This window comes from Lissotriton vulgaris, chromosome 10 (genome assembly GCF_964263255.1).
Source record: "Lissotriton vulgaris chromosome 10, aLisVul1.2, whole genome shotgun sequence".
NCBI classification, from domain to species: Eukaryota; Metazoa; Chordata; class Amphibia; order Caudata; family Salamandridae; genus Lissotriton; species Lissotriton vulgaris.
The window spans coordinates 743,534,011-743,557,952 of NC_141698.1; positions in this window are offsets into that span (position 1 = coordinate 743,534,011).

A 23,942-nucleotide genomic window follows, 5' to 3' on the forward strand; every position below is an offset into this window, starting at 1 on the left:
GCGGGTTGTGGGAATTCCTCGCACCCGGAGAGTTCATGCAGGTCAAAAAATAACGGGTCGGGAGGTAGAGGAGGGTCCAAACAAGACTGAAGGGGATCGTTGTGTACAATTGCCCACTCTCGTTGACCTCATGGCTATGACTTCCTGGTTAAACAAATACCCTGATTATGTCTCTGCTGGGGTGAAGGGATTCTTATATGGCTTCCACATCCCGGAGGGGGAATTTCGTGGGGAACCTTTTTGTAAAAACCAGCTTTCGGCACAACATAATCCAGGTGTGGTAGCGAGAAAAATCGCTAAAGAGGTGGCCCTAGGCCGAGTCGCTGGCCCATTTCAGCACCCGCCAGTAGCGAATTTCATCTGTTCCCCATTAGGGGTGGTCCCTAAAAAGGACCCGGGGGAATTTAGGCTGATCCATAATCTGTCTGCTCCAAGGGGTTTCTCAGTAAACGAAGCTATTGACCCGGAAGTCTGTTCGGTGCGGTATGCATCATTCGATGATGCCGTCACCATGTTAAATCGCCTGGGCCCCGGAGCACTGATGGCGAAATCAGATATCGAATCAGCGTTCCAGTTGCTCCCGGTACACCCACAGGATCAGCGTTTGCTAGGTTTTGCGTTCCAAGGACGTTATTACATGGATAAATGTATGTCGATGGGTTGCTCCATTTCTTGTGCTTATTTTGAAACATTCAGCTGTTTTTTAGAGTGGGCATTCACCGAAGCCACAGGGCATAGGCATGTTATGCATTACCTAGATGACTTTCTGTTCTTGGGAGCTCCCGGCGACACGGAATGTGCGCGGGCGCTACAGGACTTTTGCATCCTCATGAGGGAGTTCGGAGTGCCATTGGCACCAGGTAAGACGGTCGGACCATCTACTTCACTCGAGTTTCTGGGAATTCTGCTCGATTCTGTGGAGGGATGTTTCCGTTTGCCGGTGGGAAAGGTAGCTAAATTTAGGGCTTCCCTGGAACTGTGCCTTAGTAAGGAGAAGGTGACCCTGCATCAGCTACAGCAAGCAGTGGGTCAGCTTAACTTTGCCTTGAGAGTGATACCAATGGCCCGCCCCTTTTCACGCTCTATTGCACAAGCTATGGTTGGCCTCAAGGAAGGACACCACCGCACGAGACTGTCTGCCGAGGTTCGCCAGGATATGCGCATCTGGTTGGCATTTCTGGCGGACTTCAACGGTCGAGTAGTGTGGAGCAAGCCGCCAGCATCTTCGGACGAGCTGGGTTTGTGGACTGACTCGGCGGGGAGCGTGGGATTCGGCGCCATCTTTGGTAATCGATGGTCGGCGCAAACTTGGCCGACGTGGTGGCACACCAGCGGTCTCACAGGTAACATAGGGTTCCTCGAGCTATTCCCTATTTTTGTTGCTCTGATGGCATGGCCGGACGAGTTTAGAGACCGCTCTGTGGTATTTTGGTCTGACAATATGACTGTTGTCGAATGCATTAACAATCAGGCAGCACGCTGAAAATGGATCTTGAGATTGTTGAAGGAAGTTGTGCTGCTTTGCATGAGACTGAATGTACAGTTCAGGGCGAAACATGTGCCGGGTGTACTGAATCATGCGGCTAATGCACTCTCTCGTTCACATATGCAGGCGTTCAGGGGTTATCTACCTACAGCGGACCTAGCAGCGGCACCATTCCCCGAAGCACTCTGGCTACTCGGTGCCCCGGATTACAAGACCTCGTGGCAGCAAGCTTAGCCCCCAGGACGAGGAAGGCATACGAAGGAGCGTTTCGTTCCTATTGTGCGTTTTTGGGTCCGACAGGGAATCAGAACTGGGGTCAGGAGGATTCCTTCCTAGGGTTCCTGGTAGCACTGCACAGGGAAGGCCGATCAGCGGCAACGGCCAATAGACACAGGGTGGCCATTTCATTCATGGCGCAGGTGCATGGCATCAAAGACCCAACAGCTTCCTTTTTGGCAAGAAAAGCCCTTCGTGGTTGGCAGCGCCTCGAGGGTCGAAAGCAAGACGAGAGGCGCCCGATTGGCTTAGAAAGGTTGTCCCAACTTATGGCGAAACTACCCACGACATGCTCCTCCCAATTCGAAGCAGTTCTGTTCCGGGCAGCTTTCGCATTAGCATTCCATGGGGCTATGCGGGTGAGCAAACTGGTCGCAAAGAACAAGAAAGATGTGGAGGGAGGCTTGTGCAGGGATCACATCCTAATCAGGGGTGATTCGATGGTAGTCGCAATAGCTAGGTCCAAGACTGACCCGGGAGCTATGGGAAACAGTGTTGTTGTCCAACGCATGCGAGGGTCCCCCACGTGCCCGATAAAGTGCATTGAGGAATACTTGGCACTGAGGGCGGATACATGGGGGGGGGAGTTTGCTTAGGCACGCAGATGCCACCCCACTGACGAGGTTTCAGTTCCAGAGGGTGCTAGCACTGACAATCGCGGCGGCGGGCATGGACCCGTGCGATTTTGGGACCCACTCCTTTAGGATAGGGGCTGCAACTGAGGCTACAGCCAGGGGTCAGAGTGCGGAAGAGGTGAAACAGTTAGGACGATGGTCCTCGAATTGTTTTAAACGGTATGTGCGATTGCACATGTTGTGAAGTCAAGTTACATGCACTCACGCTTCTTGTCTTCTGTTTGATTTGCAGTTTCGCGAGCATGTCATGCGGGGCGGAATTGGCAGTCGACCCAGCACCAGGGGACCAGCGGTCAGAGATCACCTGCTGAGGAGAGAGTGGTGTGGGTCGTGGGCCACTCATACGTGAGGCGGGCCGGGCACGTATTCAAAGCAGGTGACGTGGCTCACGCAGCTGGGAAATACGGGTACAGAGTGGCCTTCCACGGAAGGGGCGGGCTCTGTATTGACCAGTTCGAATCTTTTATTGAGGGTCTCTTAGGGCGGCAGAGGTCACCGCCATCTGTAATCATAGTACACCTGGGGGGCAATGACTTGGTGACACTCGGTAGGCGAGTATTACTTGAGCGAGTTTTGTCAGCCATTAGCTGGTTAGCAAAAAGAGTCCCGGGGTGCACAATTGCCTGGTCCCACATGATTCCCAGAAGGGTTTGGCGGGGGGGCCTTTCAGTTTCAGCACTGAACCATTCGGTGAAGAAGGTTAACAGCAAAATTGGTAGATTGTTTCGCTCTGCGCAGTTGCATAGCATTCCGCATGGGTGTATTCGGGGTGATCACATGTATCTCAATGATGGGGTTCACCTGTCCCGGGAAGGGAATGTCTTACTCATAGGAGACTTCATAGCATGGCTAAGGGGTTTGAGGAAGCATGACCTTTAGGAGGAGTGTGGGGGGGCCGGATAGCGGGTCAACTATCCGGCCTGTGGCGGTAAGGTCATGATCGGTGAGCAGTAATTTCAAGGTCCCTAGAGGGGGGCGCCACCCACTATGGATGGGAGCGCCCAGGGGAGGCGGCCATTGGCCCCTCCCACTGGGAGGTGGCACCCACTAAGTATGGGTCGCCTAGGGGGAGATGGCCATAGGCCCCTTCCAGGGGAGGAGGCGGCTATATGCCCCTCCTACGAATTTCCCGAGGCCCGGATATCCGCGACGGCGGATGTGATAGAGAGTGTGGGGTGAGTCCACGCTGCCTTCCTACAGATACCTCACACGGGTGCTCGGACGACCTTTAAGATGGCGTCGAGCGGAAATGGGGGCCCCCAACAAGACAAGGGAAATTGGAGTTGGCACAGAGGGTACAGTCCTCTGCGCGGCCGCCACTCACACCGTGAGGGCGAGAGTTTTGGTAGTAGGGATCTGACACCGGTTGCGACCTTGCCGTTGGCCCTTAATGCTAGGATGTACAATTTTAATTTAGAATGTATGCATTTGGAGGATGTTAGACTCGGCTAGGAAATCTTTGTATTAGAGATTTGTTAAGGTTAGCCAATCAACATGTCTTCATCGAAATGTAATAAATGAAAATTGTACATGATATGAAACTTTTATTTAATGTTTTAACTTTTGTTTCATATTTTAATAAATACGGCCGGGAGGGTGACTCCCTCCCGCCTTCCAAAAGTTCAGCAACTGCGTCCGACTTCCCATTCTTGGGGATTGTGTTGGGAGGGGGTGACAGGCATCCCGGCCATATGGAAAGGGGCGACCACTCGGTCCCCCCAAACGTATGGTTGGGGGCCCCGATCCTCCCGGGAAACCATTTTGGGTGGGGGGCATGTCTCGGCTGGTATGCCCGAAGCGGCGTAGCCGGGGCGCGCCTTTTCCCGCCCAAGAGGGGTTGTCCTAGACACCTACACCGATGGCCACGCCCAGTAGGCGTACCGGCGGAGGGTTCACGCCCTCCTGAAGAGGAATAAAGAGAGAGGAAATCCGAAGAAGCGTCCTCTTGTTCTTGTGCTTGGAAGCTGCACCCACTCGTTGCACGTGGGCCCTCGACGGAACAAGGAGCAATTTTGACCCACCCACCAGCCCCTAATGGCAATATTAGTTTTGCAATAAAGTTTTTCTCTGATAACATCTTCTTCCCTCTGTTTAGTAGAATATGAAGGTTTAGCTTAAGGATGTGACTTCTGTCTGAAGGTACTGTTTTCTTTTAGGAATAAACAAATGATGCAAGTAGACACGATGATATTTTTTCTCCCTTAGTAGGTAAACAAATGTCGTATTTATTTTTTGGTCGGGCGGTAAGGTCATGATCGGTGAGCAGTAATTTCAAGGTCCCTAGAGGGGGGCACCACCCACTATGGATGGGAGCGCCCGGGGGGAGGCGGCCATTGGCCCCTCCTACTGGGAGGCGGCACCCACTAAGTATGGGCCGCCTAGGGGGAGACAGCCATAGCCCCTTCCAGGGGAGGAGGCGGCTATATGCCCCTCCTACGAATTTTCCGGGGCCCGGATATTCGCGACGGCGGATGTGATAGAGAGTGTGGGGTGGGGGGGGGAGTCCACGCTGCCTTCCTACAGATACCTCACACGGGTGCTCGGACGACCTTTAAGATGGCGTCGAGCGGAAATGGGGGCCCCCAACAAGACAAGGGAAATTGGAGTTGGCACAGAGGGTACAGTCCTCTGCGCGGCCGCCACTCACACCGTGAGGGCGAGAGTTTTGGTAGTAGGGATCTGACACCGGTTGCGACCTTGCCGTTGGCCCTTAATGCTAGGATGTACAATTTTAATTTAGAATGTATGCATTTGGAGGATGTTAGACTCGGCTAGGAAATCTTTGTATTAGAGATTTGTTAAGGTTAGCCAATGAACATGTCTTCTTCGAAATGTAATAAATGAAAATTGTACATGATATGAAACTTTTATTTAATGTTTTAACTTTTGTTTCATATTTTAATAAATACGGCCGGGAGGGTGACTCCCTCCCGCCTTCCAAAAGTTCAGCAACTGCGTCCGACTTCCCATTCTTGGGGATTGTGTTGGGAGGGGGTGACAGGCATCCCGGCCAAACGGAAAATGGCATTTCATTCTTCTGATATGTTTTTCGATAATGAAGAGCCATTAGCAGAAAGGAGAGATATAAGGTAACAGGTTAATTCTGGCACATAGTTCACAAGAGGGCAGAAGCGTTCACCCTGCAAGTTAATACTAATTGTGAGCTACTAATCTTCTTTGATCAGATTTACATTAAACTGGTTCGCATATGTTTTTGTGAAAACATACTATTTTTCATTGTTTTTAATTTCACACTGCAAATTTCACTTTTATAGTTCCTATCTGTAACCACATTTTGATATGAAGAAAACCCCAACACGGAAGACCGTATATTATAACAAATAGAAGGTCCTCTCTCCTTTGCTGAGAGAAAATTGCAAGTCAATTTGGAGTTCCATGACCTTGTAATTTATCTCAGCTTTCAGACGTGTTCTTCTGTTGAGTCTGGAACTCCTTTCTGATTTATAATATAGAGCATGGGTACTTTACCCCATGTATTGTATATACAAAATGTTCTATACAACTTTTCCAACATCCTTGAGTCAGTTTAAAATTAATTTATGATAATGATAGTATTGTACAACTATTAACAAATAAACTAGATGTGTGCATTTATTACCCTATTTTTCTTCCTATCCTTCAGCTACTCTTGAAAGAATGGTCCCCAGGACCTTTTGCTCAAAAAATTGCAAAAAAAGACTCCTCTTGCACTAGCGAAGAAAATGAGGATTCAGTTAAACAAAATATGGTATGAACATAGCACTCTATTGTGCTATTTTAAATTAATCTTACTAGCTAGTATAGTGTTGTTACTTATCTAACTACTGTGAACCGGAACTTGAGCTGTTTCTATGAAGGCATAATATTCAAGTTCCCATTTGCTTCTTGTTTATCATTACTGTGATTAATGCTTAAAGGCAGTAGTATGGTATGGAACATTATACATGTCATTATATAATATTGACCCCATAACCATATATCATAATCTGGCAAAGTGTGTTTTGGCTCACGCTAATAATTGGTTGCACAATGAGATCTACCTTTTCACACACACTCTGATATATGGATTTGGTTTAGTTAAAATTCATTTATGATAATGATACTATAGTGAGACTAATAAAAAATAAACTCCAAAATGTTTACATTTATTAACATCTGTGTCTTATCGTTCAGCAAATTGTGAAAGAAATCTTCAGAAGACGCAGAGATGAACTAATTGCAAAAGATTTCTCTTCAACCACTAATAAAAATACTAAGAAATCAGTAAAACGGAAAAAGGTATGCACAAATCAGTCTATTCTGATATTTTAAATCAAACTTGTGATGTTTCTACATTGGTATAATATTCAAGTTCCCATATGTCTCTTGCTTACCATCGCTGTGATTACTTCTTAATTACAGTACTGCGGTGTGGAATAGTGGAGATGTCATGATATAAAACAGACCGCCCGAACATATATCATTATCTGGCAATGGCAAAGTGCATGTTTGCTCACACTATTATGAAGATGGAAAGCTCTGTAGGGATTTTGGTTGAACATCTGAAATTTACATTCAGGATGATTGTCTCAAATAAAGTGTTATCTTCAAAGTCACATAAAATTCTGTAATTCTACTGCTCCCAGAATGGAAAGGGCTATGAGGTTTGCATCCCCGATCTGAATCTTCAATCACCAAGCCCATACTTGCCAGACCACCTACGTAATTTAAGTATTGCAGTATGTGTCACATAAAAGCAAGTGCCAAAATGCCCCAGTCAGAAAATGACACCTTATCGGAAAGTTTCATTGAGTTATAGGCACAAAAATACAACTGTGAAGGCACCGCTCAAAGCAGCTCTGCTAGTTTGGCAGGTAGTGCAAGGGGGTACACCTCAAAAGCTGGTAGCAAGGCTTAATATATATCACAAATTAAGTTGGTCAAATAAGTTGGTTGCACCTCAGTCATTTACTGAGAGCTCTAACACCCTGCAATCCCTTTTGGGGTAAAATCAGTGCCATTTGTTTTGCATATCTTTTTTGTTCTACTTTTCTAATGAAACAGACACTTTCACAGGGACATATTTGGCAAATTATGCTTTTCCAAAGATCATATTTATATTGTGGAATTAACGATCTGATGTTTAGATAACTTTATACATTTTTGCTGAAATCATATTTGCTTGAGACAGGTCAAATGTAGAATTATTTACCAAGGTAAGAAAGTGAGAGAGCCTTTGTTTCATACAATAGCATCAAGTCCCGCTGTGGAGTGCTATGTGGACTGTTAAAGACACTCCTCCAGAAAATGCAGTTTTAGGAAAGATAATTAATCATTGATGTGAGTGATGGCCCACTACAAATAATGAAGTCACTTATCCTCCTGGTCTAGACAATGGTTTAAATATTTTTAAATTAAGCGCAAACCTTTGCAGATATGGCACAGAGTAGATAGGCTTAACATAGCACAAATGAGTAAAGCATTTTGAAATAAATAAACAATTAAAAAGTAAAAACCAATAGTAACTAGAATTAAATTCAATAAAGAAAATGTTATCAAAACAACAAGGAACCAAACATTTAAATATTATTAGATTTAAGGCAAAAAGTACCTAGTAAAAGTGCCAATATTAAGTATTGTTCACGAGTGCTAGAAAAAAAGTAAAGCATTGAAGCGCAGGTCAGATATTCCAAGTGAGCTTGACCTGGTCAAAGTCCTTCCCCGTCTGACTTACCCTCTAAAATTTAAGCCTGTTAGAAGTTGGGTTGTTGGTTCTTTGAGGGATGAGCGCTAGTCAAGCAGCAACCACAATTCTAGTCAGGGCAAGAATCAGGTAAACTCTAAGTTAACTTGTGCACAGCCTCTGGTATCTTGGCACAAAGCAGTCAGGCTTAAATTAGAGGCAATTTGTGAAGTATTTGTTCAATACTTCAAACAGTAAAAGATTGAAAAACCCACCCAAAAAGATTCTACACCAGGTTAGAAATATAGAGTATGATTTAATAAATAAAATGAGACCAAACGACAAATATCCAATTAGGAGAACTTGAGATATATCATTTCAAACTATTTAGGTAAATATCATCTAAAAGCAAAATAGTGATATTTGGCCATGCTGAATCCGGACAAAGCCCAATGTTTAGGCCGACCATAATGGAACACGGTCAAGTTACAGGGACCCAGTTTGGCCTACTGGAAAAAAAGTACTTTAATTTGAGGTTGCCGACCATTGCGTGGATTTTGGTTGAGTGTGCTTTGTGCAGCAGAGGTGATGTGTCAGGTTCCGAGATGCAGTAAGGATGCAACGCGACGTCCTGATACATTGACGTCAAGGACCCTGTGGATGGGGCTTTTGATGCAAAGACCTGTGTTGAGGATGGGTTGTGCAGTTGAGGCAATGCATCTGCTCTGATGTGTGGGGAAACTGTGATGCAGAGTTTTGGCCTCTAGGCTGTCTTAGAAGGGAATGCAAGGACCTTGTGCCAAGAAGAGCATCACACAATGGCAATCCAAAGGTGATGGTTCAAGTCTGATCCATACAGGAGCAGTGATGCAATGGTATTGATCTACACAGTGGTGGTGATGCACTTGTTCTGATATGTTGAGCAGCACAACAGTCCTTTTCCTGGCAGAGTCTTCACAGGACAGAAGTGTACTGAATTGGTGGTGTAGGAGCTCTAGTACTTTTACAGAAGTGTGCATTTTAAGTGGGGAAAACATCAAGGAGACGCCTTTGAAGTGCACAAAGGTCCTCCCTTCTTGTCCTTGCTCTAGACTCACTGCAGGGGGTATGCAGCCCTTTGTGTGGGGACAAGACAGTGCCTATTCAGATGTTAGTGAAGCTCGGCCCAGCTCTTCCCTCCCATCCTGCCAGGATGCCCATCAAGGCATACCTAGGTTCCCATTGATTGGATCTGTCTAGGGGAAATCTACAAAGCCCAACTGTCACTCACCCCAGACACGTGATCAGAGCAGGCAGCAGGCACCAAATGGCTAAAGTAATAAAATGCTAACATCCTCAGAGTTTCCCTGATGCAGTATAATAGATATGATGTAGTGTCTCCCTTCGCACTATTTATGGTCCCAGTGTGGGTTCCTCGATAAATTAACAATCCGTTGATGAATATATACAATAATTTAAAATATTGAAAATGAAAATACATAAAAGATGATGACGTCTATCAAAGCTTAATTTTAATCTTTTCCATTACTTTGAAAAGCTGTTGAATTTTTGTGGTTTCACCGCACATAAATTTAATTATAATTTGTACATTACATAAAAATCCGCAATGCATTTCTAGACCCTGGTTCTTAATCAGGAGTTCATTAGATGCTATATAACAAAAGAAAATATTACAACAATATACTCAAGACATACAATGTTGTTAATATATACTGAATGTACCTTATTGTCATCACTCAAAACGAAGCGTCCATTCATGAACGGATTGACAAATACCAATGTCTGCAACCATGTGTGCAATCTAAGAAATCTTATATAAAAGACACAACTGATTTTCTGAACAGACTTCAACAGATCATGGTTACTGAACAAGAAAACATTTTACTATGTACTAACTAACTATGTACTAACAGCAATTGGAGTGCTAGGGGAGACACTACACCATATCTGATATAGTGCATAAGGGCATTTTTGAGGACACCATGTATTGAGTGAATGATATACCATAAGGACCTGTGTCGTATTTATTGCTCACCTACTTGGATTAGAAGGGAGTGCTCTGATAAAGTTACACTGACCAACATTATCCGAGGGGCATTTTCGGATTTGCAACTTAAAATCTGACTTCAGCATGAGTTTTGACTTTGAATTGTGATTCCAGAGATACAAAAATTGACAAGGCTGTCTCTTCCCAATTAGGAATTACGCTTATAAAATGTAATACGATAATCTCAATGTTTTACTATGTGAGCGATACTTAAGCATGGGCGGAAAATCCGTTACGCTCGCGGATTTTGCGGATTTTCGGTAAATTCGCAATCCGCGAACGCTCGCGAATTTACCAAAAATCCACAAATTCGCACGCAGCGGATTTTTTTTTCTTGGTGATACAATTTTGAGGCGCGCGGCGTTTACTTACCGACATTCAGCGTTTGCCGAGTTGTTTTTCTTGATATTTTGCGAGTGCTGCGCCATTTTGGATCTTGCTGCGGGATCCCGCGGGAATTTGGCAAGCGCGATTACGTAATCGTGGCTTGCCAACTTGCACAGCGAGAGTTTGTCAACGCGAGTACGCCGTGATCACGTATCGCGGGACTTCGCAATTGCGAGCTTGTAGATGCGGTGAGCAGCAACAATCTCGCACTTGCGAAAAAACAAAATTTGCAATTCTGCACAAGAAATGCACCAGCAAGCAGCATAAACCTTCTGGAAATGAGGATTTTTATCTGAATAACTCCTCAGGTTGACATTTGCCTGCACTTTTTTTGCGAGGAGTCCATTTTGGGGAGGGGGGGTGGGAGGAAGGAAGTGCCCCACAGTCTTCAACTTCCTGTTACTGTCCAGCAGGCTCCTCCCACTGCTTTGTCCATCTCCTGGTCACTTTTCATTTGGATCTGGAGCTTGAAGGATTACTTTTTGTGGATGCTGCTGGATATTTGGATTTGAGGCCTATTTGACTTTCTTTGGATCACTTTTGGATTAGAAATTTCACAAGTAAGTTTGTTTGGCGCATTACAGTTGCTGCAACTACAATTTTGGAATTTTCGATTTTTGGGCTGTTTTGGGGCCTTTTGCCCAGGGGTACTCAGTGGTGGGTGCACTGAGTCTTTCTGTGGGGTGTTTTGAATTTAAACATCATGGAGGGGCGGGATGGCTTGGGATTGTGCTGATTTTTCTGTGATTTTCGTTTTTTTGGCCTGTTGTTGTGGCCTTTTCACCAGGGGTAGTGAGTGTTGCATGGGCCTAGTCTTTCTGTGGGGTGTCTTGAATTTAAACATCATGGAGGGCCTAGATGGCTTGGGATTGTGCTGTTTTTTCTGTGTTTTTCGATTTTTTGGGGTGTTCATGGGGACAGGCCATGTGGGTGGGGGCCATTTTGAGTGCAGGAACAGGCAGGCCATGTGCTGGGAGGCAAGTGGCCATTTTGAATGCAGTCAGTGTTGTTAGGCCTGCAACCATTTTGCCTAGTTTTCAACCTTTATGCCCAGGAGTAGTGAGTGTGTCATGGGCCTAGTCTTTCTGTGGGGTGTATTGAATTTAAACATCATGGAGGGCCTGGATGGTTTGGGATTGTGCTGATTTTTCTGTGATTTTCGTTTTTTTGACCTGTTGTTGTGGCCTTTTCACCAGGGGTAGTGAGTGTTGCATGGGCCTAGTCTTTCTGTGGGGTGTCTTGAATTTAAACATCATGGAGGGCCGGGATGGCTTGGGATTGTGCTGAATTTTCTGTGTTTTTCGATTTTTTGGGGTGTTCATGAGGACAGGCCATGTGGGTGGGGGCCATTTTGAGTGCTGGTACAGGCAGGCCATGTGCTGGGAGGCAAGTGGCCATTTTGAATGCAGTCAGTGTTGTTAGGCCTGCAACCATTTTGCCTACTTTTCAACCTTTATGCCCAGGGGTAGTGAGTGTTGCATGGGCCTAGTCTTTCTGTGGGGTGTCTTGAATTTAAACATCATGGAGGGCCTGGATGGTTTGGGATTGTGCTGATTTTTCTGTGATTTTCATTTTTTTGGCCTGTTGTTGTGGCCTTTTCACCAGGGGTAGTGAGTGTTGCATGGGCCTAGTCTTTCTGTGGGGTGTCTTGAATTTAAACATCATGGAGGGCCTGTATGGTTTGGGATTGTGCTGATTTTTCTGTGGTTTTCGTTTTTTTGCCTGTTGTTGTGGCCTTTTCACCAGGGGTAGTGAGTGTTGCATGGGCCTAGTCTTTCTGTGGGGTGTCTTGAATTTAAACATCATGGAGGGCCTGAATGGCTTGGGATTGTGCTGATTTTTCTGTGTTTTTCGATTTTTTGGGGTGCTCATGGGGACAGGCCATGTGGGTGGGGGCCATTTTGAGTGCTGGTACAGGCAGGCCATGTGCTGGGAGGCAAGTGGCCATTTTGAATGCAGTCAGTGTTGTTAGGCCTGCAACCATTTTGCCTAGTTTTCAACCTTTATGCCCAGGAGTAGTGAGTGTTGCATGGGCCTAGTCTTTCTGTGGGGTGTCTTGAATTTAAACATAATGGAGGGCCTGGATGGTTTGGGATTGTGCTGATTTTTCTGTGATTTTTGTTTTTTTGGCCTGTTGTTGTGGCCTTTTCACCAGGGGTAGTGAGTGTTGCATGGGCCTAGCCTTTCTGTGGGGTGTCATCATGGAGGGCCTGGATGGCTTGGGATTGTGCTGATTTTTCTGTGTTTTTCGATTTTTTGGGGTGCTCATGGGGACAGGCCATGTGGGTGGGGGCCATTTTGAGTGCTGCTACAGGCAGGCCCTGGCCATGTGCTAGGAGGCAGGGGGCCATTTTGAATGCAGGAAGTGTTCTTAGGTTTGCAACCATTTTGCCTAGCTTTCAACCTTTATGCCCAGGGGTAGTGAGTGATGCATGGGCCTAGTCTTTCTGTGGGGTGTCTTGAATTTAAACATCATGGAGGGTCTGGATGGCTTGGGATTGTGCTGATTTTTCTGTGATTTTCGTTTTTTTGGGCTGTTGTTGTGGCCTTTTCACCAGGGGTAGTGAGTGTTGCATGGGCCTAGTCTTTCTGTGGGGTGTCTTGAATTTAAACATCATGGAGGGCCTGTATGGTTTGGGATTGTGCTGATTTTTCTGTGGTTTTCGTTTTTTTTGCCTGTTGTTGTGGCCTTTTCACCAAGGGTAGTGAGTGTTGCATGGGCCTCGTCTTTCTGTGGGGTGTCTTGAATTTAAACATCATGGAGGGCCTGGATGACTTGGGATTGTGCTGATTTTTCTGTGTTTTTCGATTTTTTGGGGTGTTCATGGGGACAGGCCATGTGGGTGGGGGCCATTTTGAGTGCTGGTACAGGCAGGCCATGTGCTGGGAGGCAAGTGGCCATTTTGAATGCAGTCAGTGTTGTTAGGCCTGCAACCATTTTGGCTACTTTTCAACCTTTATGCCAGGGGTAGTGAGTGTTGCATGGCCTAGTCTTTCTGTGGGGTGTCTTGAATTTAAACATCATGGAGGGCCTGGATGGTTTGGGATTGTGCTGATTTTTCTGTGGTTTTCGTTTTTTTGGCCTGTTGTTCTGGCCTTTTCACCAGGGGTAGTGAGTGTTGCATGGGCGTGAGTGGTGCATGTGCCTAGTCTTTCTGTGGGGTGTCTTGAATTTAAACATCATGGAGGGCATGGGATTGTGCGGATTTTTCTGTGTTTTTTCGATTTTTTAGGGGTGTATAACTGAACTGATGCTCCTCTGTCTTCCATTGCTTTTAGGTGCCAAGACTCAAGAGATTATGGTAATTAGAGTGAGCAACCCAGTAAACCTTTGGGGGCTTGGGTAAAGATATAATAGAATGGGTAAAGTTGCCTCCAAAGGAGTTTGTTATCTTAATTAAGTTGAATTAATTATGAAACTGAGTTAAATGCAGGTAACTTAATTGTCCTGAGTGAAATTAATTCCAGTAGATTAAAAAACATTCATATACTTATAACTGATTAGACATAACAATACTTAACAATGATACAAAAACAAATAGACGTGTGTATAGGCAAAAAAGTGAATTTTATCAAAATTAGGTCATAAAGGGAAATATACAATGCAAAAAGAAATATGCAGAACAGGAATACAGGATAAATGTCTGAAAACAAATCAAAATCTCTGTAAAGCCTGTAAGCCGCCTATCCAAAATAAAGATTAACAGAGTTTTCTTTTGGATAAAGCTGAGAGTCGACGTTTCGGTCTTTATGGGCAACTCTTCAAGACCATCATCAGGACAGTAGATAGTTAATATTGTAAATCCCTAATAAAAATAGAATAAAACAATTTGACTATGACATAATGACTGAATTCAACGTTCATTGTTGCGCTATACACATATAAACAGACAAAAAACATCAATGCTCACTAAAGAACAGTCATCATAATGTATGACCTATACTAAAATATTCATCTTAACAACACAGTGCTAACATTTAGACAATAAAGACAAAACAGTGAGAAGAACATTCTATGCAGTGAAAGCAATACAGGCTTATTTACAGTGCATCAATTCATTGCAAAATTTAGTGGTCATTGAGAAAAAATTTCAATCTGAAGCAACGAGTCTGTGAAGTGCCTAAATTGATAATGATTTAACACAAATGAAACGGGCAGTTGAACTCTAGTATACTGCTTTTTAAGATACACGAAAAATATCATGTACCTATTACATGCTGATGTCTTTCACTTGCACGGCTTTGTTAGCTAAAGACATACTGGTCTTTATCGTGTTTAGCATGAGTGGGTACCTTAAACCAATGACCATATCGTGTGCCTAGAACTCATTAGGCATAATGTTAATTACATATTTACACCGCTATATTTGCCACAAACAAACTAATCTTTTTGTGTTGTCATGAGTCAGTACCTTCAGTCGATAACTTTAGCTCCGTATGCTGGAGGAAGATGATATGTAAAACAGAGGCAGCGGTAAATCTGTAACATTAGAGAATGGGGAATGTATCAATACCCACTTTTATACCATTAACTAAGGTGGTTCAATGTTAGTAAGGTTATACCATTACCTATTTAATAACGAAGAAATTCGCAATTAAGGCTTTTTCTCTTGATATGTCGGACCTCGCACACTTTTGAAAGGGGGTCACAAAGGAAATTTCAAGTCGTCAAGATTGAACGATCAATTAAGGCTCTCCTCTTTGTGTGTCGCTCCTCGCTATTCATTGTGACCCCCTTGACAAATTTGCGAGGAGCGACACACAAAGAGGAGAGCCTTAATTGTTCTTCCTGATGCGTCTACAGGTAAATGCTCCCGATTTATGCACTGAGCTTCCAGACCCATTTGAATTTTGTGTTAAGCTCTCTGGATATGGGTTTAATAGATTTACCCATTTCATCCCTATAGATCGTTCAATCTTGACGACTTGAAATTTCCTTTGTGACCCCCTTTCAAAAGTGTGCGAGGTCCGACATATCAAGAGAAAAAGCCTTAATTGCGAATTTCTTCGTTATTAAATAGGTGATGGTATAACCTTACTAACATTGAACCACCTTAGTTAATGGTATAAAAGTGGGTATTGATACATTCCCCATTCTCTAATGTTACAGATTTACCGCTGCCTCTGTTTTACATATCATCTTCCTCCAGCATACGGAGCTAAAGTTATCGACTGAAGGTACTGACTCATGACAACACGAAAAGATTAGTTTGTTTGTGGCAAATATAGCGGTGTAAATATGTAATTAACATTATGCCTAATGAGTTCTAGGCACACGATATGGTCATTGGTTTAAGGTACCCACTCATGCTAAACACGATAAAGACCAGTATGTCTTTAGCTAACAAAGCCGTGCAAGTGAAAGACATCAGCATGTAATAGGTACATGATATTTTTCGTGTATCTTAAAAAGCAGTATACTAGAGTTCAACTGCCCGTTTCATTTGTGTTAAATCATTATCAATTTAGGCACTTCTCAGACTCGTTGCTTCAGATTGAAATTTTTTCTCAATGACCACTACATTTTGCAATGAATTGATGCACTGTAAATAAGCCTGTATTGCTTTCACTGTATAGAATGTTCTTCTCACTGTTTTGTCTTCATTGTCTAAATGTTAGCACTGTGTTGTTAAGATGAATATTTTAGTATAGGTCATACATTATGATGACTGTTCTTTAGTGAGCATTGATGTTTTTTGTCTGTTTATATGTGTATAGCGCAACAATGAACGTTGAATTCAGTCATTATGTCATAGTCAAATTGTTTTATTCTATTTTTATTAGGGATTTACAATATTAACTATCTACTGTCCTGATGATGGTCTTGAAGAGTTGCCCATAAAGACCGAAACGTCGACTCTCAGCTTTATCCAAAAGAAAACTCTGTTAATCTTTATTTTGGATAGGCGGCTTACAGGCTTTACAGAGATTTTGATTTGTTTTCAGACATTTATCCTGTATTCCTGTTCTGCATATTTCTTTTTGCATTGTATATTTCCCTTTATGACCTAATTTTGATAAAATTCACTTTTTTGCCTATACACACGTCTATTTGTTTTTGTCTCATTGTTAAGTATTGTTATGTCTAATCAGTTATAAGTATATGAATGTTTTTTAATCTACTGGAATTAATTTCACTCAGGACAATTAAGTTACCTGCATTTAACTCAGTTTCATAATTAATTCAACTTAATTAAGATAACAAACTCCTTTGGAGGCAACTTTACCCATTCTAAGACTCAAGAGAGCCACCAGTGCCAGGAAGAAGTCCTGCAGCGGTGTGTGTGTGCAGCATAATGTCACACGACTTCACGTCTGGCCACAGACAACTCTGCAACTCGTGCAACTGCGGCCTGCTGTTCTGACCTGCTCTGAAGAAGATGGCCCCAAAAAGAGTTCCCCATAGCTCCTCTAGCAAGAAAGTTGCCAGTAAGGAGCAGAAGGAGCAATTTACCAAGGAAGCTGGTGTGCCGGCCGCCACGTTTTTTGGGAGTAAAAACAAAGTACGCCTGCAGCAGCAGCGGGATCTGCTGGGGACCAAGCTGGGAGCAGCACCCCCGCTCCATTGGGCTCAGTGCCGCCACCACCACCACGCCAACTTAAGTCCAAGCCCTTGAGTGCTGCAGAGGCAGTCAGTGTACTTCTTCAATCCCCATCGACCAGTGATGTTGGCTCATCGCAAGAAAGTAGCAGCAATGTCCCTGAATCAACACAGGTTGTTGTAACTCATCTGACAAGTGTTGAACAACCACAGCCGCAACAACAACCACATGTGCAAGTACAAGCCCAAGTACATGTGGAAGGAGAGGCAGCGCAAGGAGATGCGCAAGCAGAGGTGCATGGAGGGTCACAAGTGCCCACAATAGTTGTTCCTCCCGAAGTAGGGGCACATCAGGAAATCGACAATCAAACCGAGGTATCATTTGAGGAAGCCACTCCTCCTGATGATCATTCATTGTCTTCCACATCCCTAGCAAGGAAAAGATCAAGGGGGGTGTCAACATCTTCTTCAAGCCCACCTCCTTCTGATGATCTGGATGAAGATTGGGAACCATCACGGCCGTCTGAGAGTGAGGCACACCATGATCTGACAAAGGTACTTAAGCGTAAAAGGAAGGTCGTCGAAAAACTCATAGTTATGGAGTGTGATGAGGCTCAACAAGAAGTGGCGGATACTGCTGCTGATGAAGCCTCTCACGACGACGAGCCAGTCATCATAAAGGTCACTGCAGCCCCAGCGGGCATGCAGCAAAGAGACATTTTGACCCTAGCCCGAGAAGCTGCTGAGCGTGATGATGATGTCGACGAGGAGGCAATGGAAACACAACAATCATTGGAGTTAACTAGTACACCAACACCTACCGCTTCCATATTTCTTCCTCGCAAGAAGGGACCTCCATCCACCTCGACCTCAATTAGTGGTGGTGAAAGTGCACAACGTACTAAAGTTCGTCAATCCACATCCTCCACTTCATCTGGCATTAGCAGCAAGACCACCGCCACCAGTATCGCCGCCTCCTCCGGCCCCCACAGACAATTCAAGTCCCCAGCTTGGGACCTCTTTAGTGTTTGCCCAAAAAGGGAAAACTTCGCCATTTGTAGCATTTGTAAGGTTGCAGTTAGTCGTGGTAAGTTTGGTACCAACTATGGTACCGGAGGCCAAAGAGGTCATCTTAAGAGACAGCACCCTGTCCAATGGTTTGCGCACCTACGGGCGATCAAGGAAGCCCTAATTGCACGTAATGAAAACATTGATTTTTCATCTGATGATGACGAGGAGGAAGAAGACATGTCAAACACTTCTCTTACACCCAGTACCCCTGTCAGCAGCACACCCCATGTGAGCCACACTAAGAGTGTGGGAGAGAGTGAGACACCAATGCGAAAAAGTTCATCAGCGAGCGTAACTGGGTCGAAGATATCATCATCATCGTCATTATCCCGTAAATGCTTGGTCCAGGGCAACATTAAAAAGATGTTGTTTACAGAAGCGCAATATGAACGCAACCACCCACTGACGCGTCTGTATAACACTAAGCTGGCTAAAATGCTAGCTCTGGACCTTCTCCCTTTTTCTTTTGTAGAAGGGGTTGGTTTTCTAGAATTAGTGGCAGCGCTCTGCCCTAAATGGAAGGTTCCTAGCCGGTTCTATTTTGCCCGAGTTGCGGATCTAGCACTACATGAAGATGTTCTGGAGGTGATTGGGGCAGCTTTGCAGAAGAGTGCTGTTCACACTATACATCTGACAACAGACATGTGGACGAGTGGCGCAGGCGCTGATTACATGTGCATCACTGCACACTGGGTCTCTTTTTCAGGGGTTAAAGCAAAGCTAAACGCAGGTGTTGACCGGGACCAAGTTTTTAAAGCTGCTCGGAAACATGCAACACTAGCCATGTTTGGTTTGGAGAAACGTCACAAGGCAGAAAACATTTTGGATGAGTTTAACACAAAGGTCCTTGACTGGCTGTCCCCAAAAAAACGCCAGATTGGTTAGGTTTCCACGGATAATGGCGCCAATGTAGTTAAGGCCATGGAGCTGGGTGACTATTTCAGAGTGCTGTGTTTGGCGCACTGTATAAACCTGGTTGTCAAAAAATTCTTGAGTGATAAAGACAGTGCAGCGTACAGTGTAGTGGACACCTGCCGAAAAATGTGCAAGCATTTCAGCCATTCTTTTAAGGCCCGGAAGCATCTGAGGAGCCTGCTATATGAACGTCGAATGCCAGTAAAAGCACTCATCCAGGAGGTGGCAACACGTTGGAACTCAAACTTCTACATGCTTGAGCGTCTGTATGAGCAGTATACGGTACTCGATCACTATTTCTTAACACAGGGTACAGCTCAGAAGGAGGACCTGAGGATGGGTGCGGCGCAATGGGACATAGTTAAAAGCCTGACACGCATGCTTCGTCCTTTTGAGGTCTTCACGCGTGCAGTCAGAAAGGAGGACTGTCATTTGGGAAAAGCTATCCCATTGTTGTACATGCTGGAGCACCAACTGAAGGAGGTGTGTTCTGTGTTTCAAAAAGATGAAAAAAACCAAGACCCTTTTGTTTTGGCGGAGAAATTCTTAGAGCGCCTACAAGGTGATGAACGTCTTAAAATGATCCACTCAAACCAGCATTACATTTGTGCTACTATTCTGGATCCACGCTACAAAAAGGCGCTGGCAGGCCGAGCATTCTTTCCTTTTGCTGATGAAGATGATACAAAGTACAAACAGTGGCTAGCCTTCTCAGCCAAGAGGTTTGAAAGACAACGGCAGAAAATTTAAGGAAAAGGCAGTACATCAGCATCAGCAGGCCATCCCCAGTCAAAACAATCCACTTCTGCACCTGTGGCTGCGGCACAAGTGACCTCTCAGCCTTTAAAGACACCGGCAACCGGATCATCTGCACCAGACACAACAGTAACATTGGAGGCTGAAGAGGATTGGCTAGCTCGGCAACATCTAAGCAAAGTGGAGGAACCTTGGAGGAGGTTCTTGAGTCGATGGTGAAGGACTATCTGAATGACTCAACAGAGGTCTATGTTACTGCTGACCCATTGACGTATTGGCATGGGAAAAAAGAATTGTGGCCACAGCTCTCCAACCTGGCTTTAAACTACTTGTCTTGCCCACTCGCAAGTGTCTCTCCTGAACGTGTTTTCAGTGCTGCTGGTGGCATTGTAACTTCCAAACGGAGCCGCCTCTCGCCCAAAAATGTGGAGAGGTTAACAATGATCAAGATGAATCAGCACCCTGATACCACCAGATTACAGAGTACGAGAAAGCACGCCGGATGAAGACGAGGTGGACAGCAACATAGATGAGGGAATTTCTTCTCTGTCAGGTGACACTGAGCTCACCCTGCCTGAATTCGCAGAGTATGATGACGAAGCCTTATTCTTATTCGTGGACCGTGACACCGAGCCCTGAAAATGAGACAATGAATCAATAACTTTCTTTTTCGTCCTTATTCACTTTTATTCCTGTGTGTCTGTCTTTCTTTGTTGTGCACAGTTAATATAATTCAAACTTTAATCACCTAATCACAAAAACAAGCCCATCAGCAGAACTGTCTTCACTTGTTTGCTTATTGATTTGAAGGTGACGCAGTCTGCATTCCTCAGGTTCACAAGTTCAGAAGAACATGCTCCTCTATCCTCCTCCTCCAGACTCCTATTTCCATCAAAGCAGAGGGCTGGTTTACGCCCAATGAAGAAAGACTCAGCACTTGTGGGGGTGTTCTAATTCTTTGCGGGTGAGTTGACGGCTCTGGGGCCATTGCTGGGAAGCTCTAATACCGGATAAAAGTGGTTTGGACCGAATCGGAGGCAGAATTTTTTTTGTGTTTTTGCTGACTTGCTTGCCTTTGAGGAGCTCTTTGGGGGGGTTCCGGCTGTTTGTGGGTGGGTTTCAGGGTCTGGAAGCACTGCTGGCACACTCTAATCTTGATTGCATTTGCTTTTCAGGAAATCCGTGGAGGAAAACTGAAGTTATGGCCTAGCTGCACAGCGCGTTTGGACCGAAGGCCGAGAAATATTGTAAGTATCAGATTTTGCTTTTGGGCTGTTTGAGGGTGTTGTGCTTTTTGGCGGGTGGGTTGGCGGGTCTTGGGGCATTCCTGGGAAGGTCTAATACCGGATAGAAGTGGTTGGGACAAAATCCACGCTGATTTTTTTTGTTGCTATTTCTGACATTTTGCTCAATGTAGCGTTTTCGGGGGCCTGTTTGGGGGGCTTCCTGGTGTTTGTGGGTGGGTTTCGGGGTCTGGGAGCACTGCTGGCTATGGATACTTTAGTTTGCAAGAGGTTTGAAGCAAATCCATGGTGGCTGAGGGGAGTTAGGGCCTAGCTGCAGAGCGCGCGCGGAGTGATTTGGGAAATTGGCAAAAAAATGACTAAGTCCCCTTTTTTGTACTTTTGCTCTTTGGCTGTTTGGGGGTCTTCTACTTGTTTTCTCCTGGGTTGACGGCTCTGGGGCCATTGCTGGGAAGCTCTAATACCGGATAAAAGTGGTTTGGACCAAATCGGAGGCGGAAATTTTTTTGGGTTTTTGCTGACTTGCTTGCCTTTGAGGTGCTCTTTGGGGGGGTTCCGGCTGTTTGTGGGTGAGTTTCGGGGTCTGGGAGCACTGCTGGGACACTCTAATCTTGATTGTATTTGCTTTTCAGGAAATCCGTGGTGGTAAACTGGAGTTATGGCCTAGCTACACAGCGCGTTTGGACCGAAGGCCGAGAAATATTGTGAGTATGAGATTTTGCTTTTGGGCTGTTTGGGGGTGTTGTGCTCTTTGGCGGGTGGGTTGGCGGGTCTTGGGGCATTCCTGGGAAGGTCTAATACCGGGTAGAAGTGGTTGGGACAAAATCCACGCTGATTTTTTTTGTTTTTGTTGCTATTTCTGACATTTTGCTCAATGTAGCGTTTTCGGGAGCCTGTTTGGGGGGCTTCCTTGTGTTTGTGGGTGGTTTTCGGGGTCTGGGAGCACTGCTGGCTATAGATACTTTAGTTTGCAAGAGGTTTGAAGCAAATCCATGGTGGCAGAGGGGAGTTAGGGCCTAGCTGCAGAGCTCGCGCGGAGTGATTTGGGAAATTGGCAAAAAAATGACTAAGTCCCCATTTTTGTACTTTCGCTCTTTGGCTGTTTGGGGGTCTTCTACTCGTTTTCTCCTGGGTTGACGGCTCTGGGGCCATTGCTGGGAAGCTCTAATACCGGATAAAAGTGGTTTGGACCAAATCGGAGGCGGAAATGTTTGTTGTGTTTTTGCTGACTTGCTTGCCTTTGAGGTGCTCTTTGGGGGGGTTCCTGCTGTTTGAGGGTGAGTTTCGGGGTCTGGGAGCACTGCTGGGACTCTCTAATCTTGATTGCATTTGCTTTTCAGGAAATCCGTGGTGGTAAACTGGAGTTATGGCCTAGCTACACAGCGCGTTTGGACTGAAGACCGAGAAATATTGTAAGCATGAGATTTTGCTTTTGGGCTGTTTGGGGGTGTTGTGCTTTTTGGCGGGTGGGTTGGCGGGTCTTGGGGCATTCCTGGGAAGGTCTAATACCGGAGAGAAGTGGTTGGGACAAAATCCACGCTGATTTTTTTTGTTGCTATTTCTGACATTTTGCTCAATGTAGCATTTTTGGGACCTGTTTGGGTGGCTTCCTGGTGTTTGTGGGTGGGTTTCGGGGTCTGGGAGCACTGCTGGCTATGGATACTTTAGTTTGCAAGAGGTTTGAAGCAAATCCATGGTGGCAGAGGGGAGTTAGGGCCTAGCTGCAGAGCGCGCAGAGTGATTTGGGAAATTGGCAAAAAAATGACTAAGTCCCCATTTTTGTACTTTTGCTCTTTGGCTGTTTGGGGGTCTTCTACTCGTTTTCTCCTGGGTTGACGGCTCTGGGGCCATTGCTGGGAAGCTCTAATACCGGATAAAAGTGGTTTGGACCAAATCGGAGGCGGAATTTTTTTTGTGTTTTTGCTGACTTGCTTGCCTTTGAGGTGCTCTTTGGGGGGGTTCCGGCTGTTTGTGGGTGAGTTTCGGGGTCTGGGAGCACTGCTGGGACGCTCTAATCTTGATTGCATTTGCTTTTCAGGAAATCCGTGGTGGTAAACTGGAGTTATGGCCTAGCTACACAGCGCGTTTGGACCGAAGGCCGAGAAATATTGAAAGTATGAGATTTTGCTTTTGGGCTGTTTGGGGGTGTTGTGCTTTTGGCGGGTGGGTTGGCGGGTCTTGGGGCATACCTGGGAAGGTCTAATACCGGATAGAAGTGGTTGGGACAAAATCCGCGCAGATTTTTTTTTGCTATTTCTGACATTTTGCTCAATGTAGCGTTTTCGGGGGCCTGTTTGGGGGGCTTCCTGGTGTTTGTGGGTGGGTTTCGGGGTCTGGGAGCACTGCTGGCTATGGATACTTTAGTTTGCAAGAGGTTTGAAGCAAATCCATGATGGCAGAGGGGAGTTAGGGCCTAGCTGCAGAGCGTCCGCGGAGTGATTTGGGAAATTGGCAAAAAAATGACTAAGTCCACATTTTTGTACTTTTGCTCTTTGGCTGTTTGGGGGTCTTCTACTCGTTTTCTCCTGGGTTGATGGCTCTGGGGCCATTGCTGGGAAGCTCTAATACCGGATAAAAGTGGTTTGGACCAAATCGGAGGCGGAAATTTTTTTGTGTTTTTGCTGACTTGCTTGCCTTTGAGGTGCTCTTTGGGGGTGTTCCAGCTGTTTGTGGGTGAGTTTCGGGGTCTGGGAGCACTGCTGGGACACTCTAATCTTGATTGTATTTGCTTTTCAGGAAATCCGTGGTGGTAAACTGGAGTTATGGCCTAGCTACACAGCGCGTTTGGACCGAAGGCCGAGAAATATTGTGAGTATGAGATTTTGCTTTTGGGCTGTTTGGGGGTGTTGTGCTTTTTGGCCGGTGGGTTGGCGGGTCTTGGGGCATTCCTGGGAAGGTCTAATACCGGATAGAAGTGGTTGG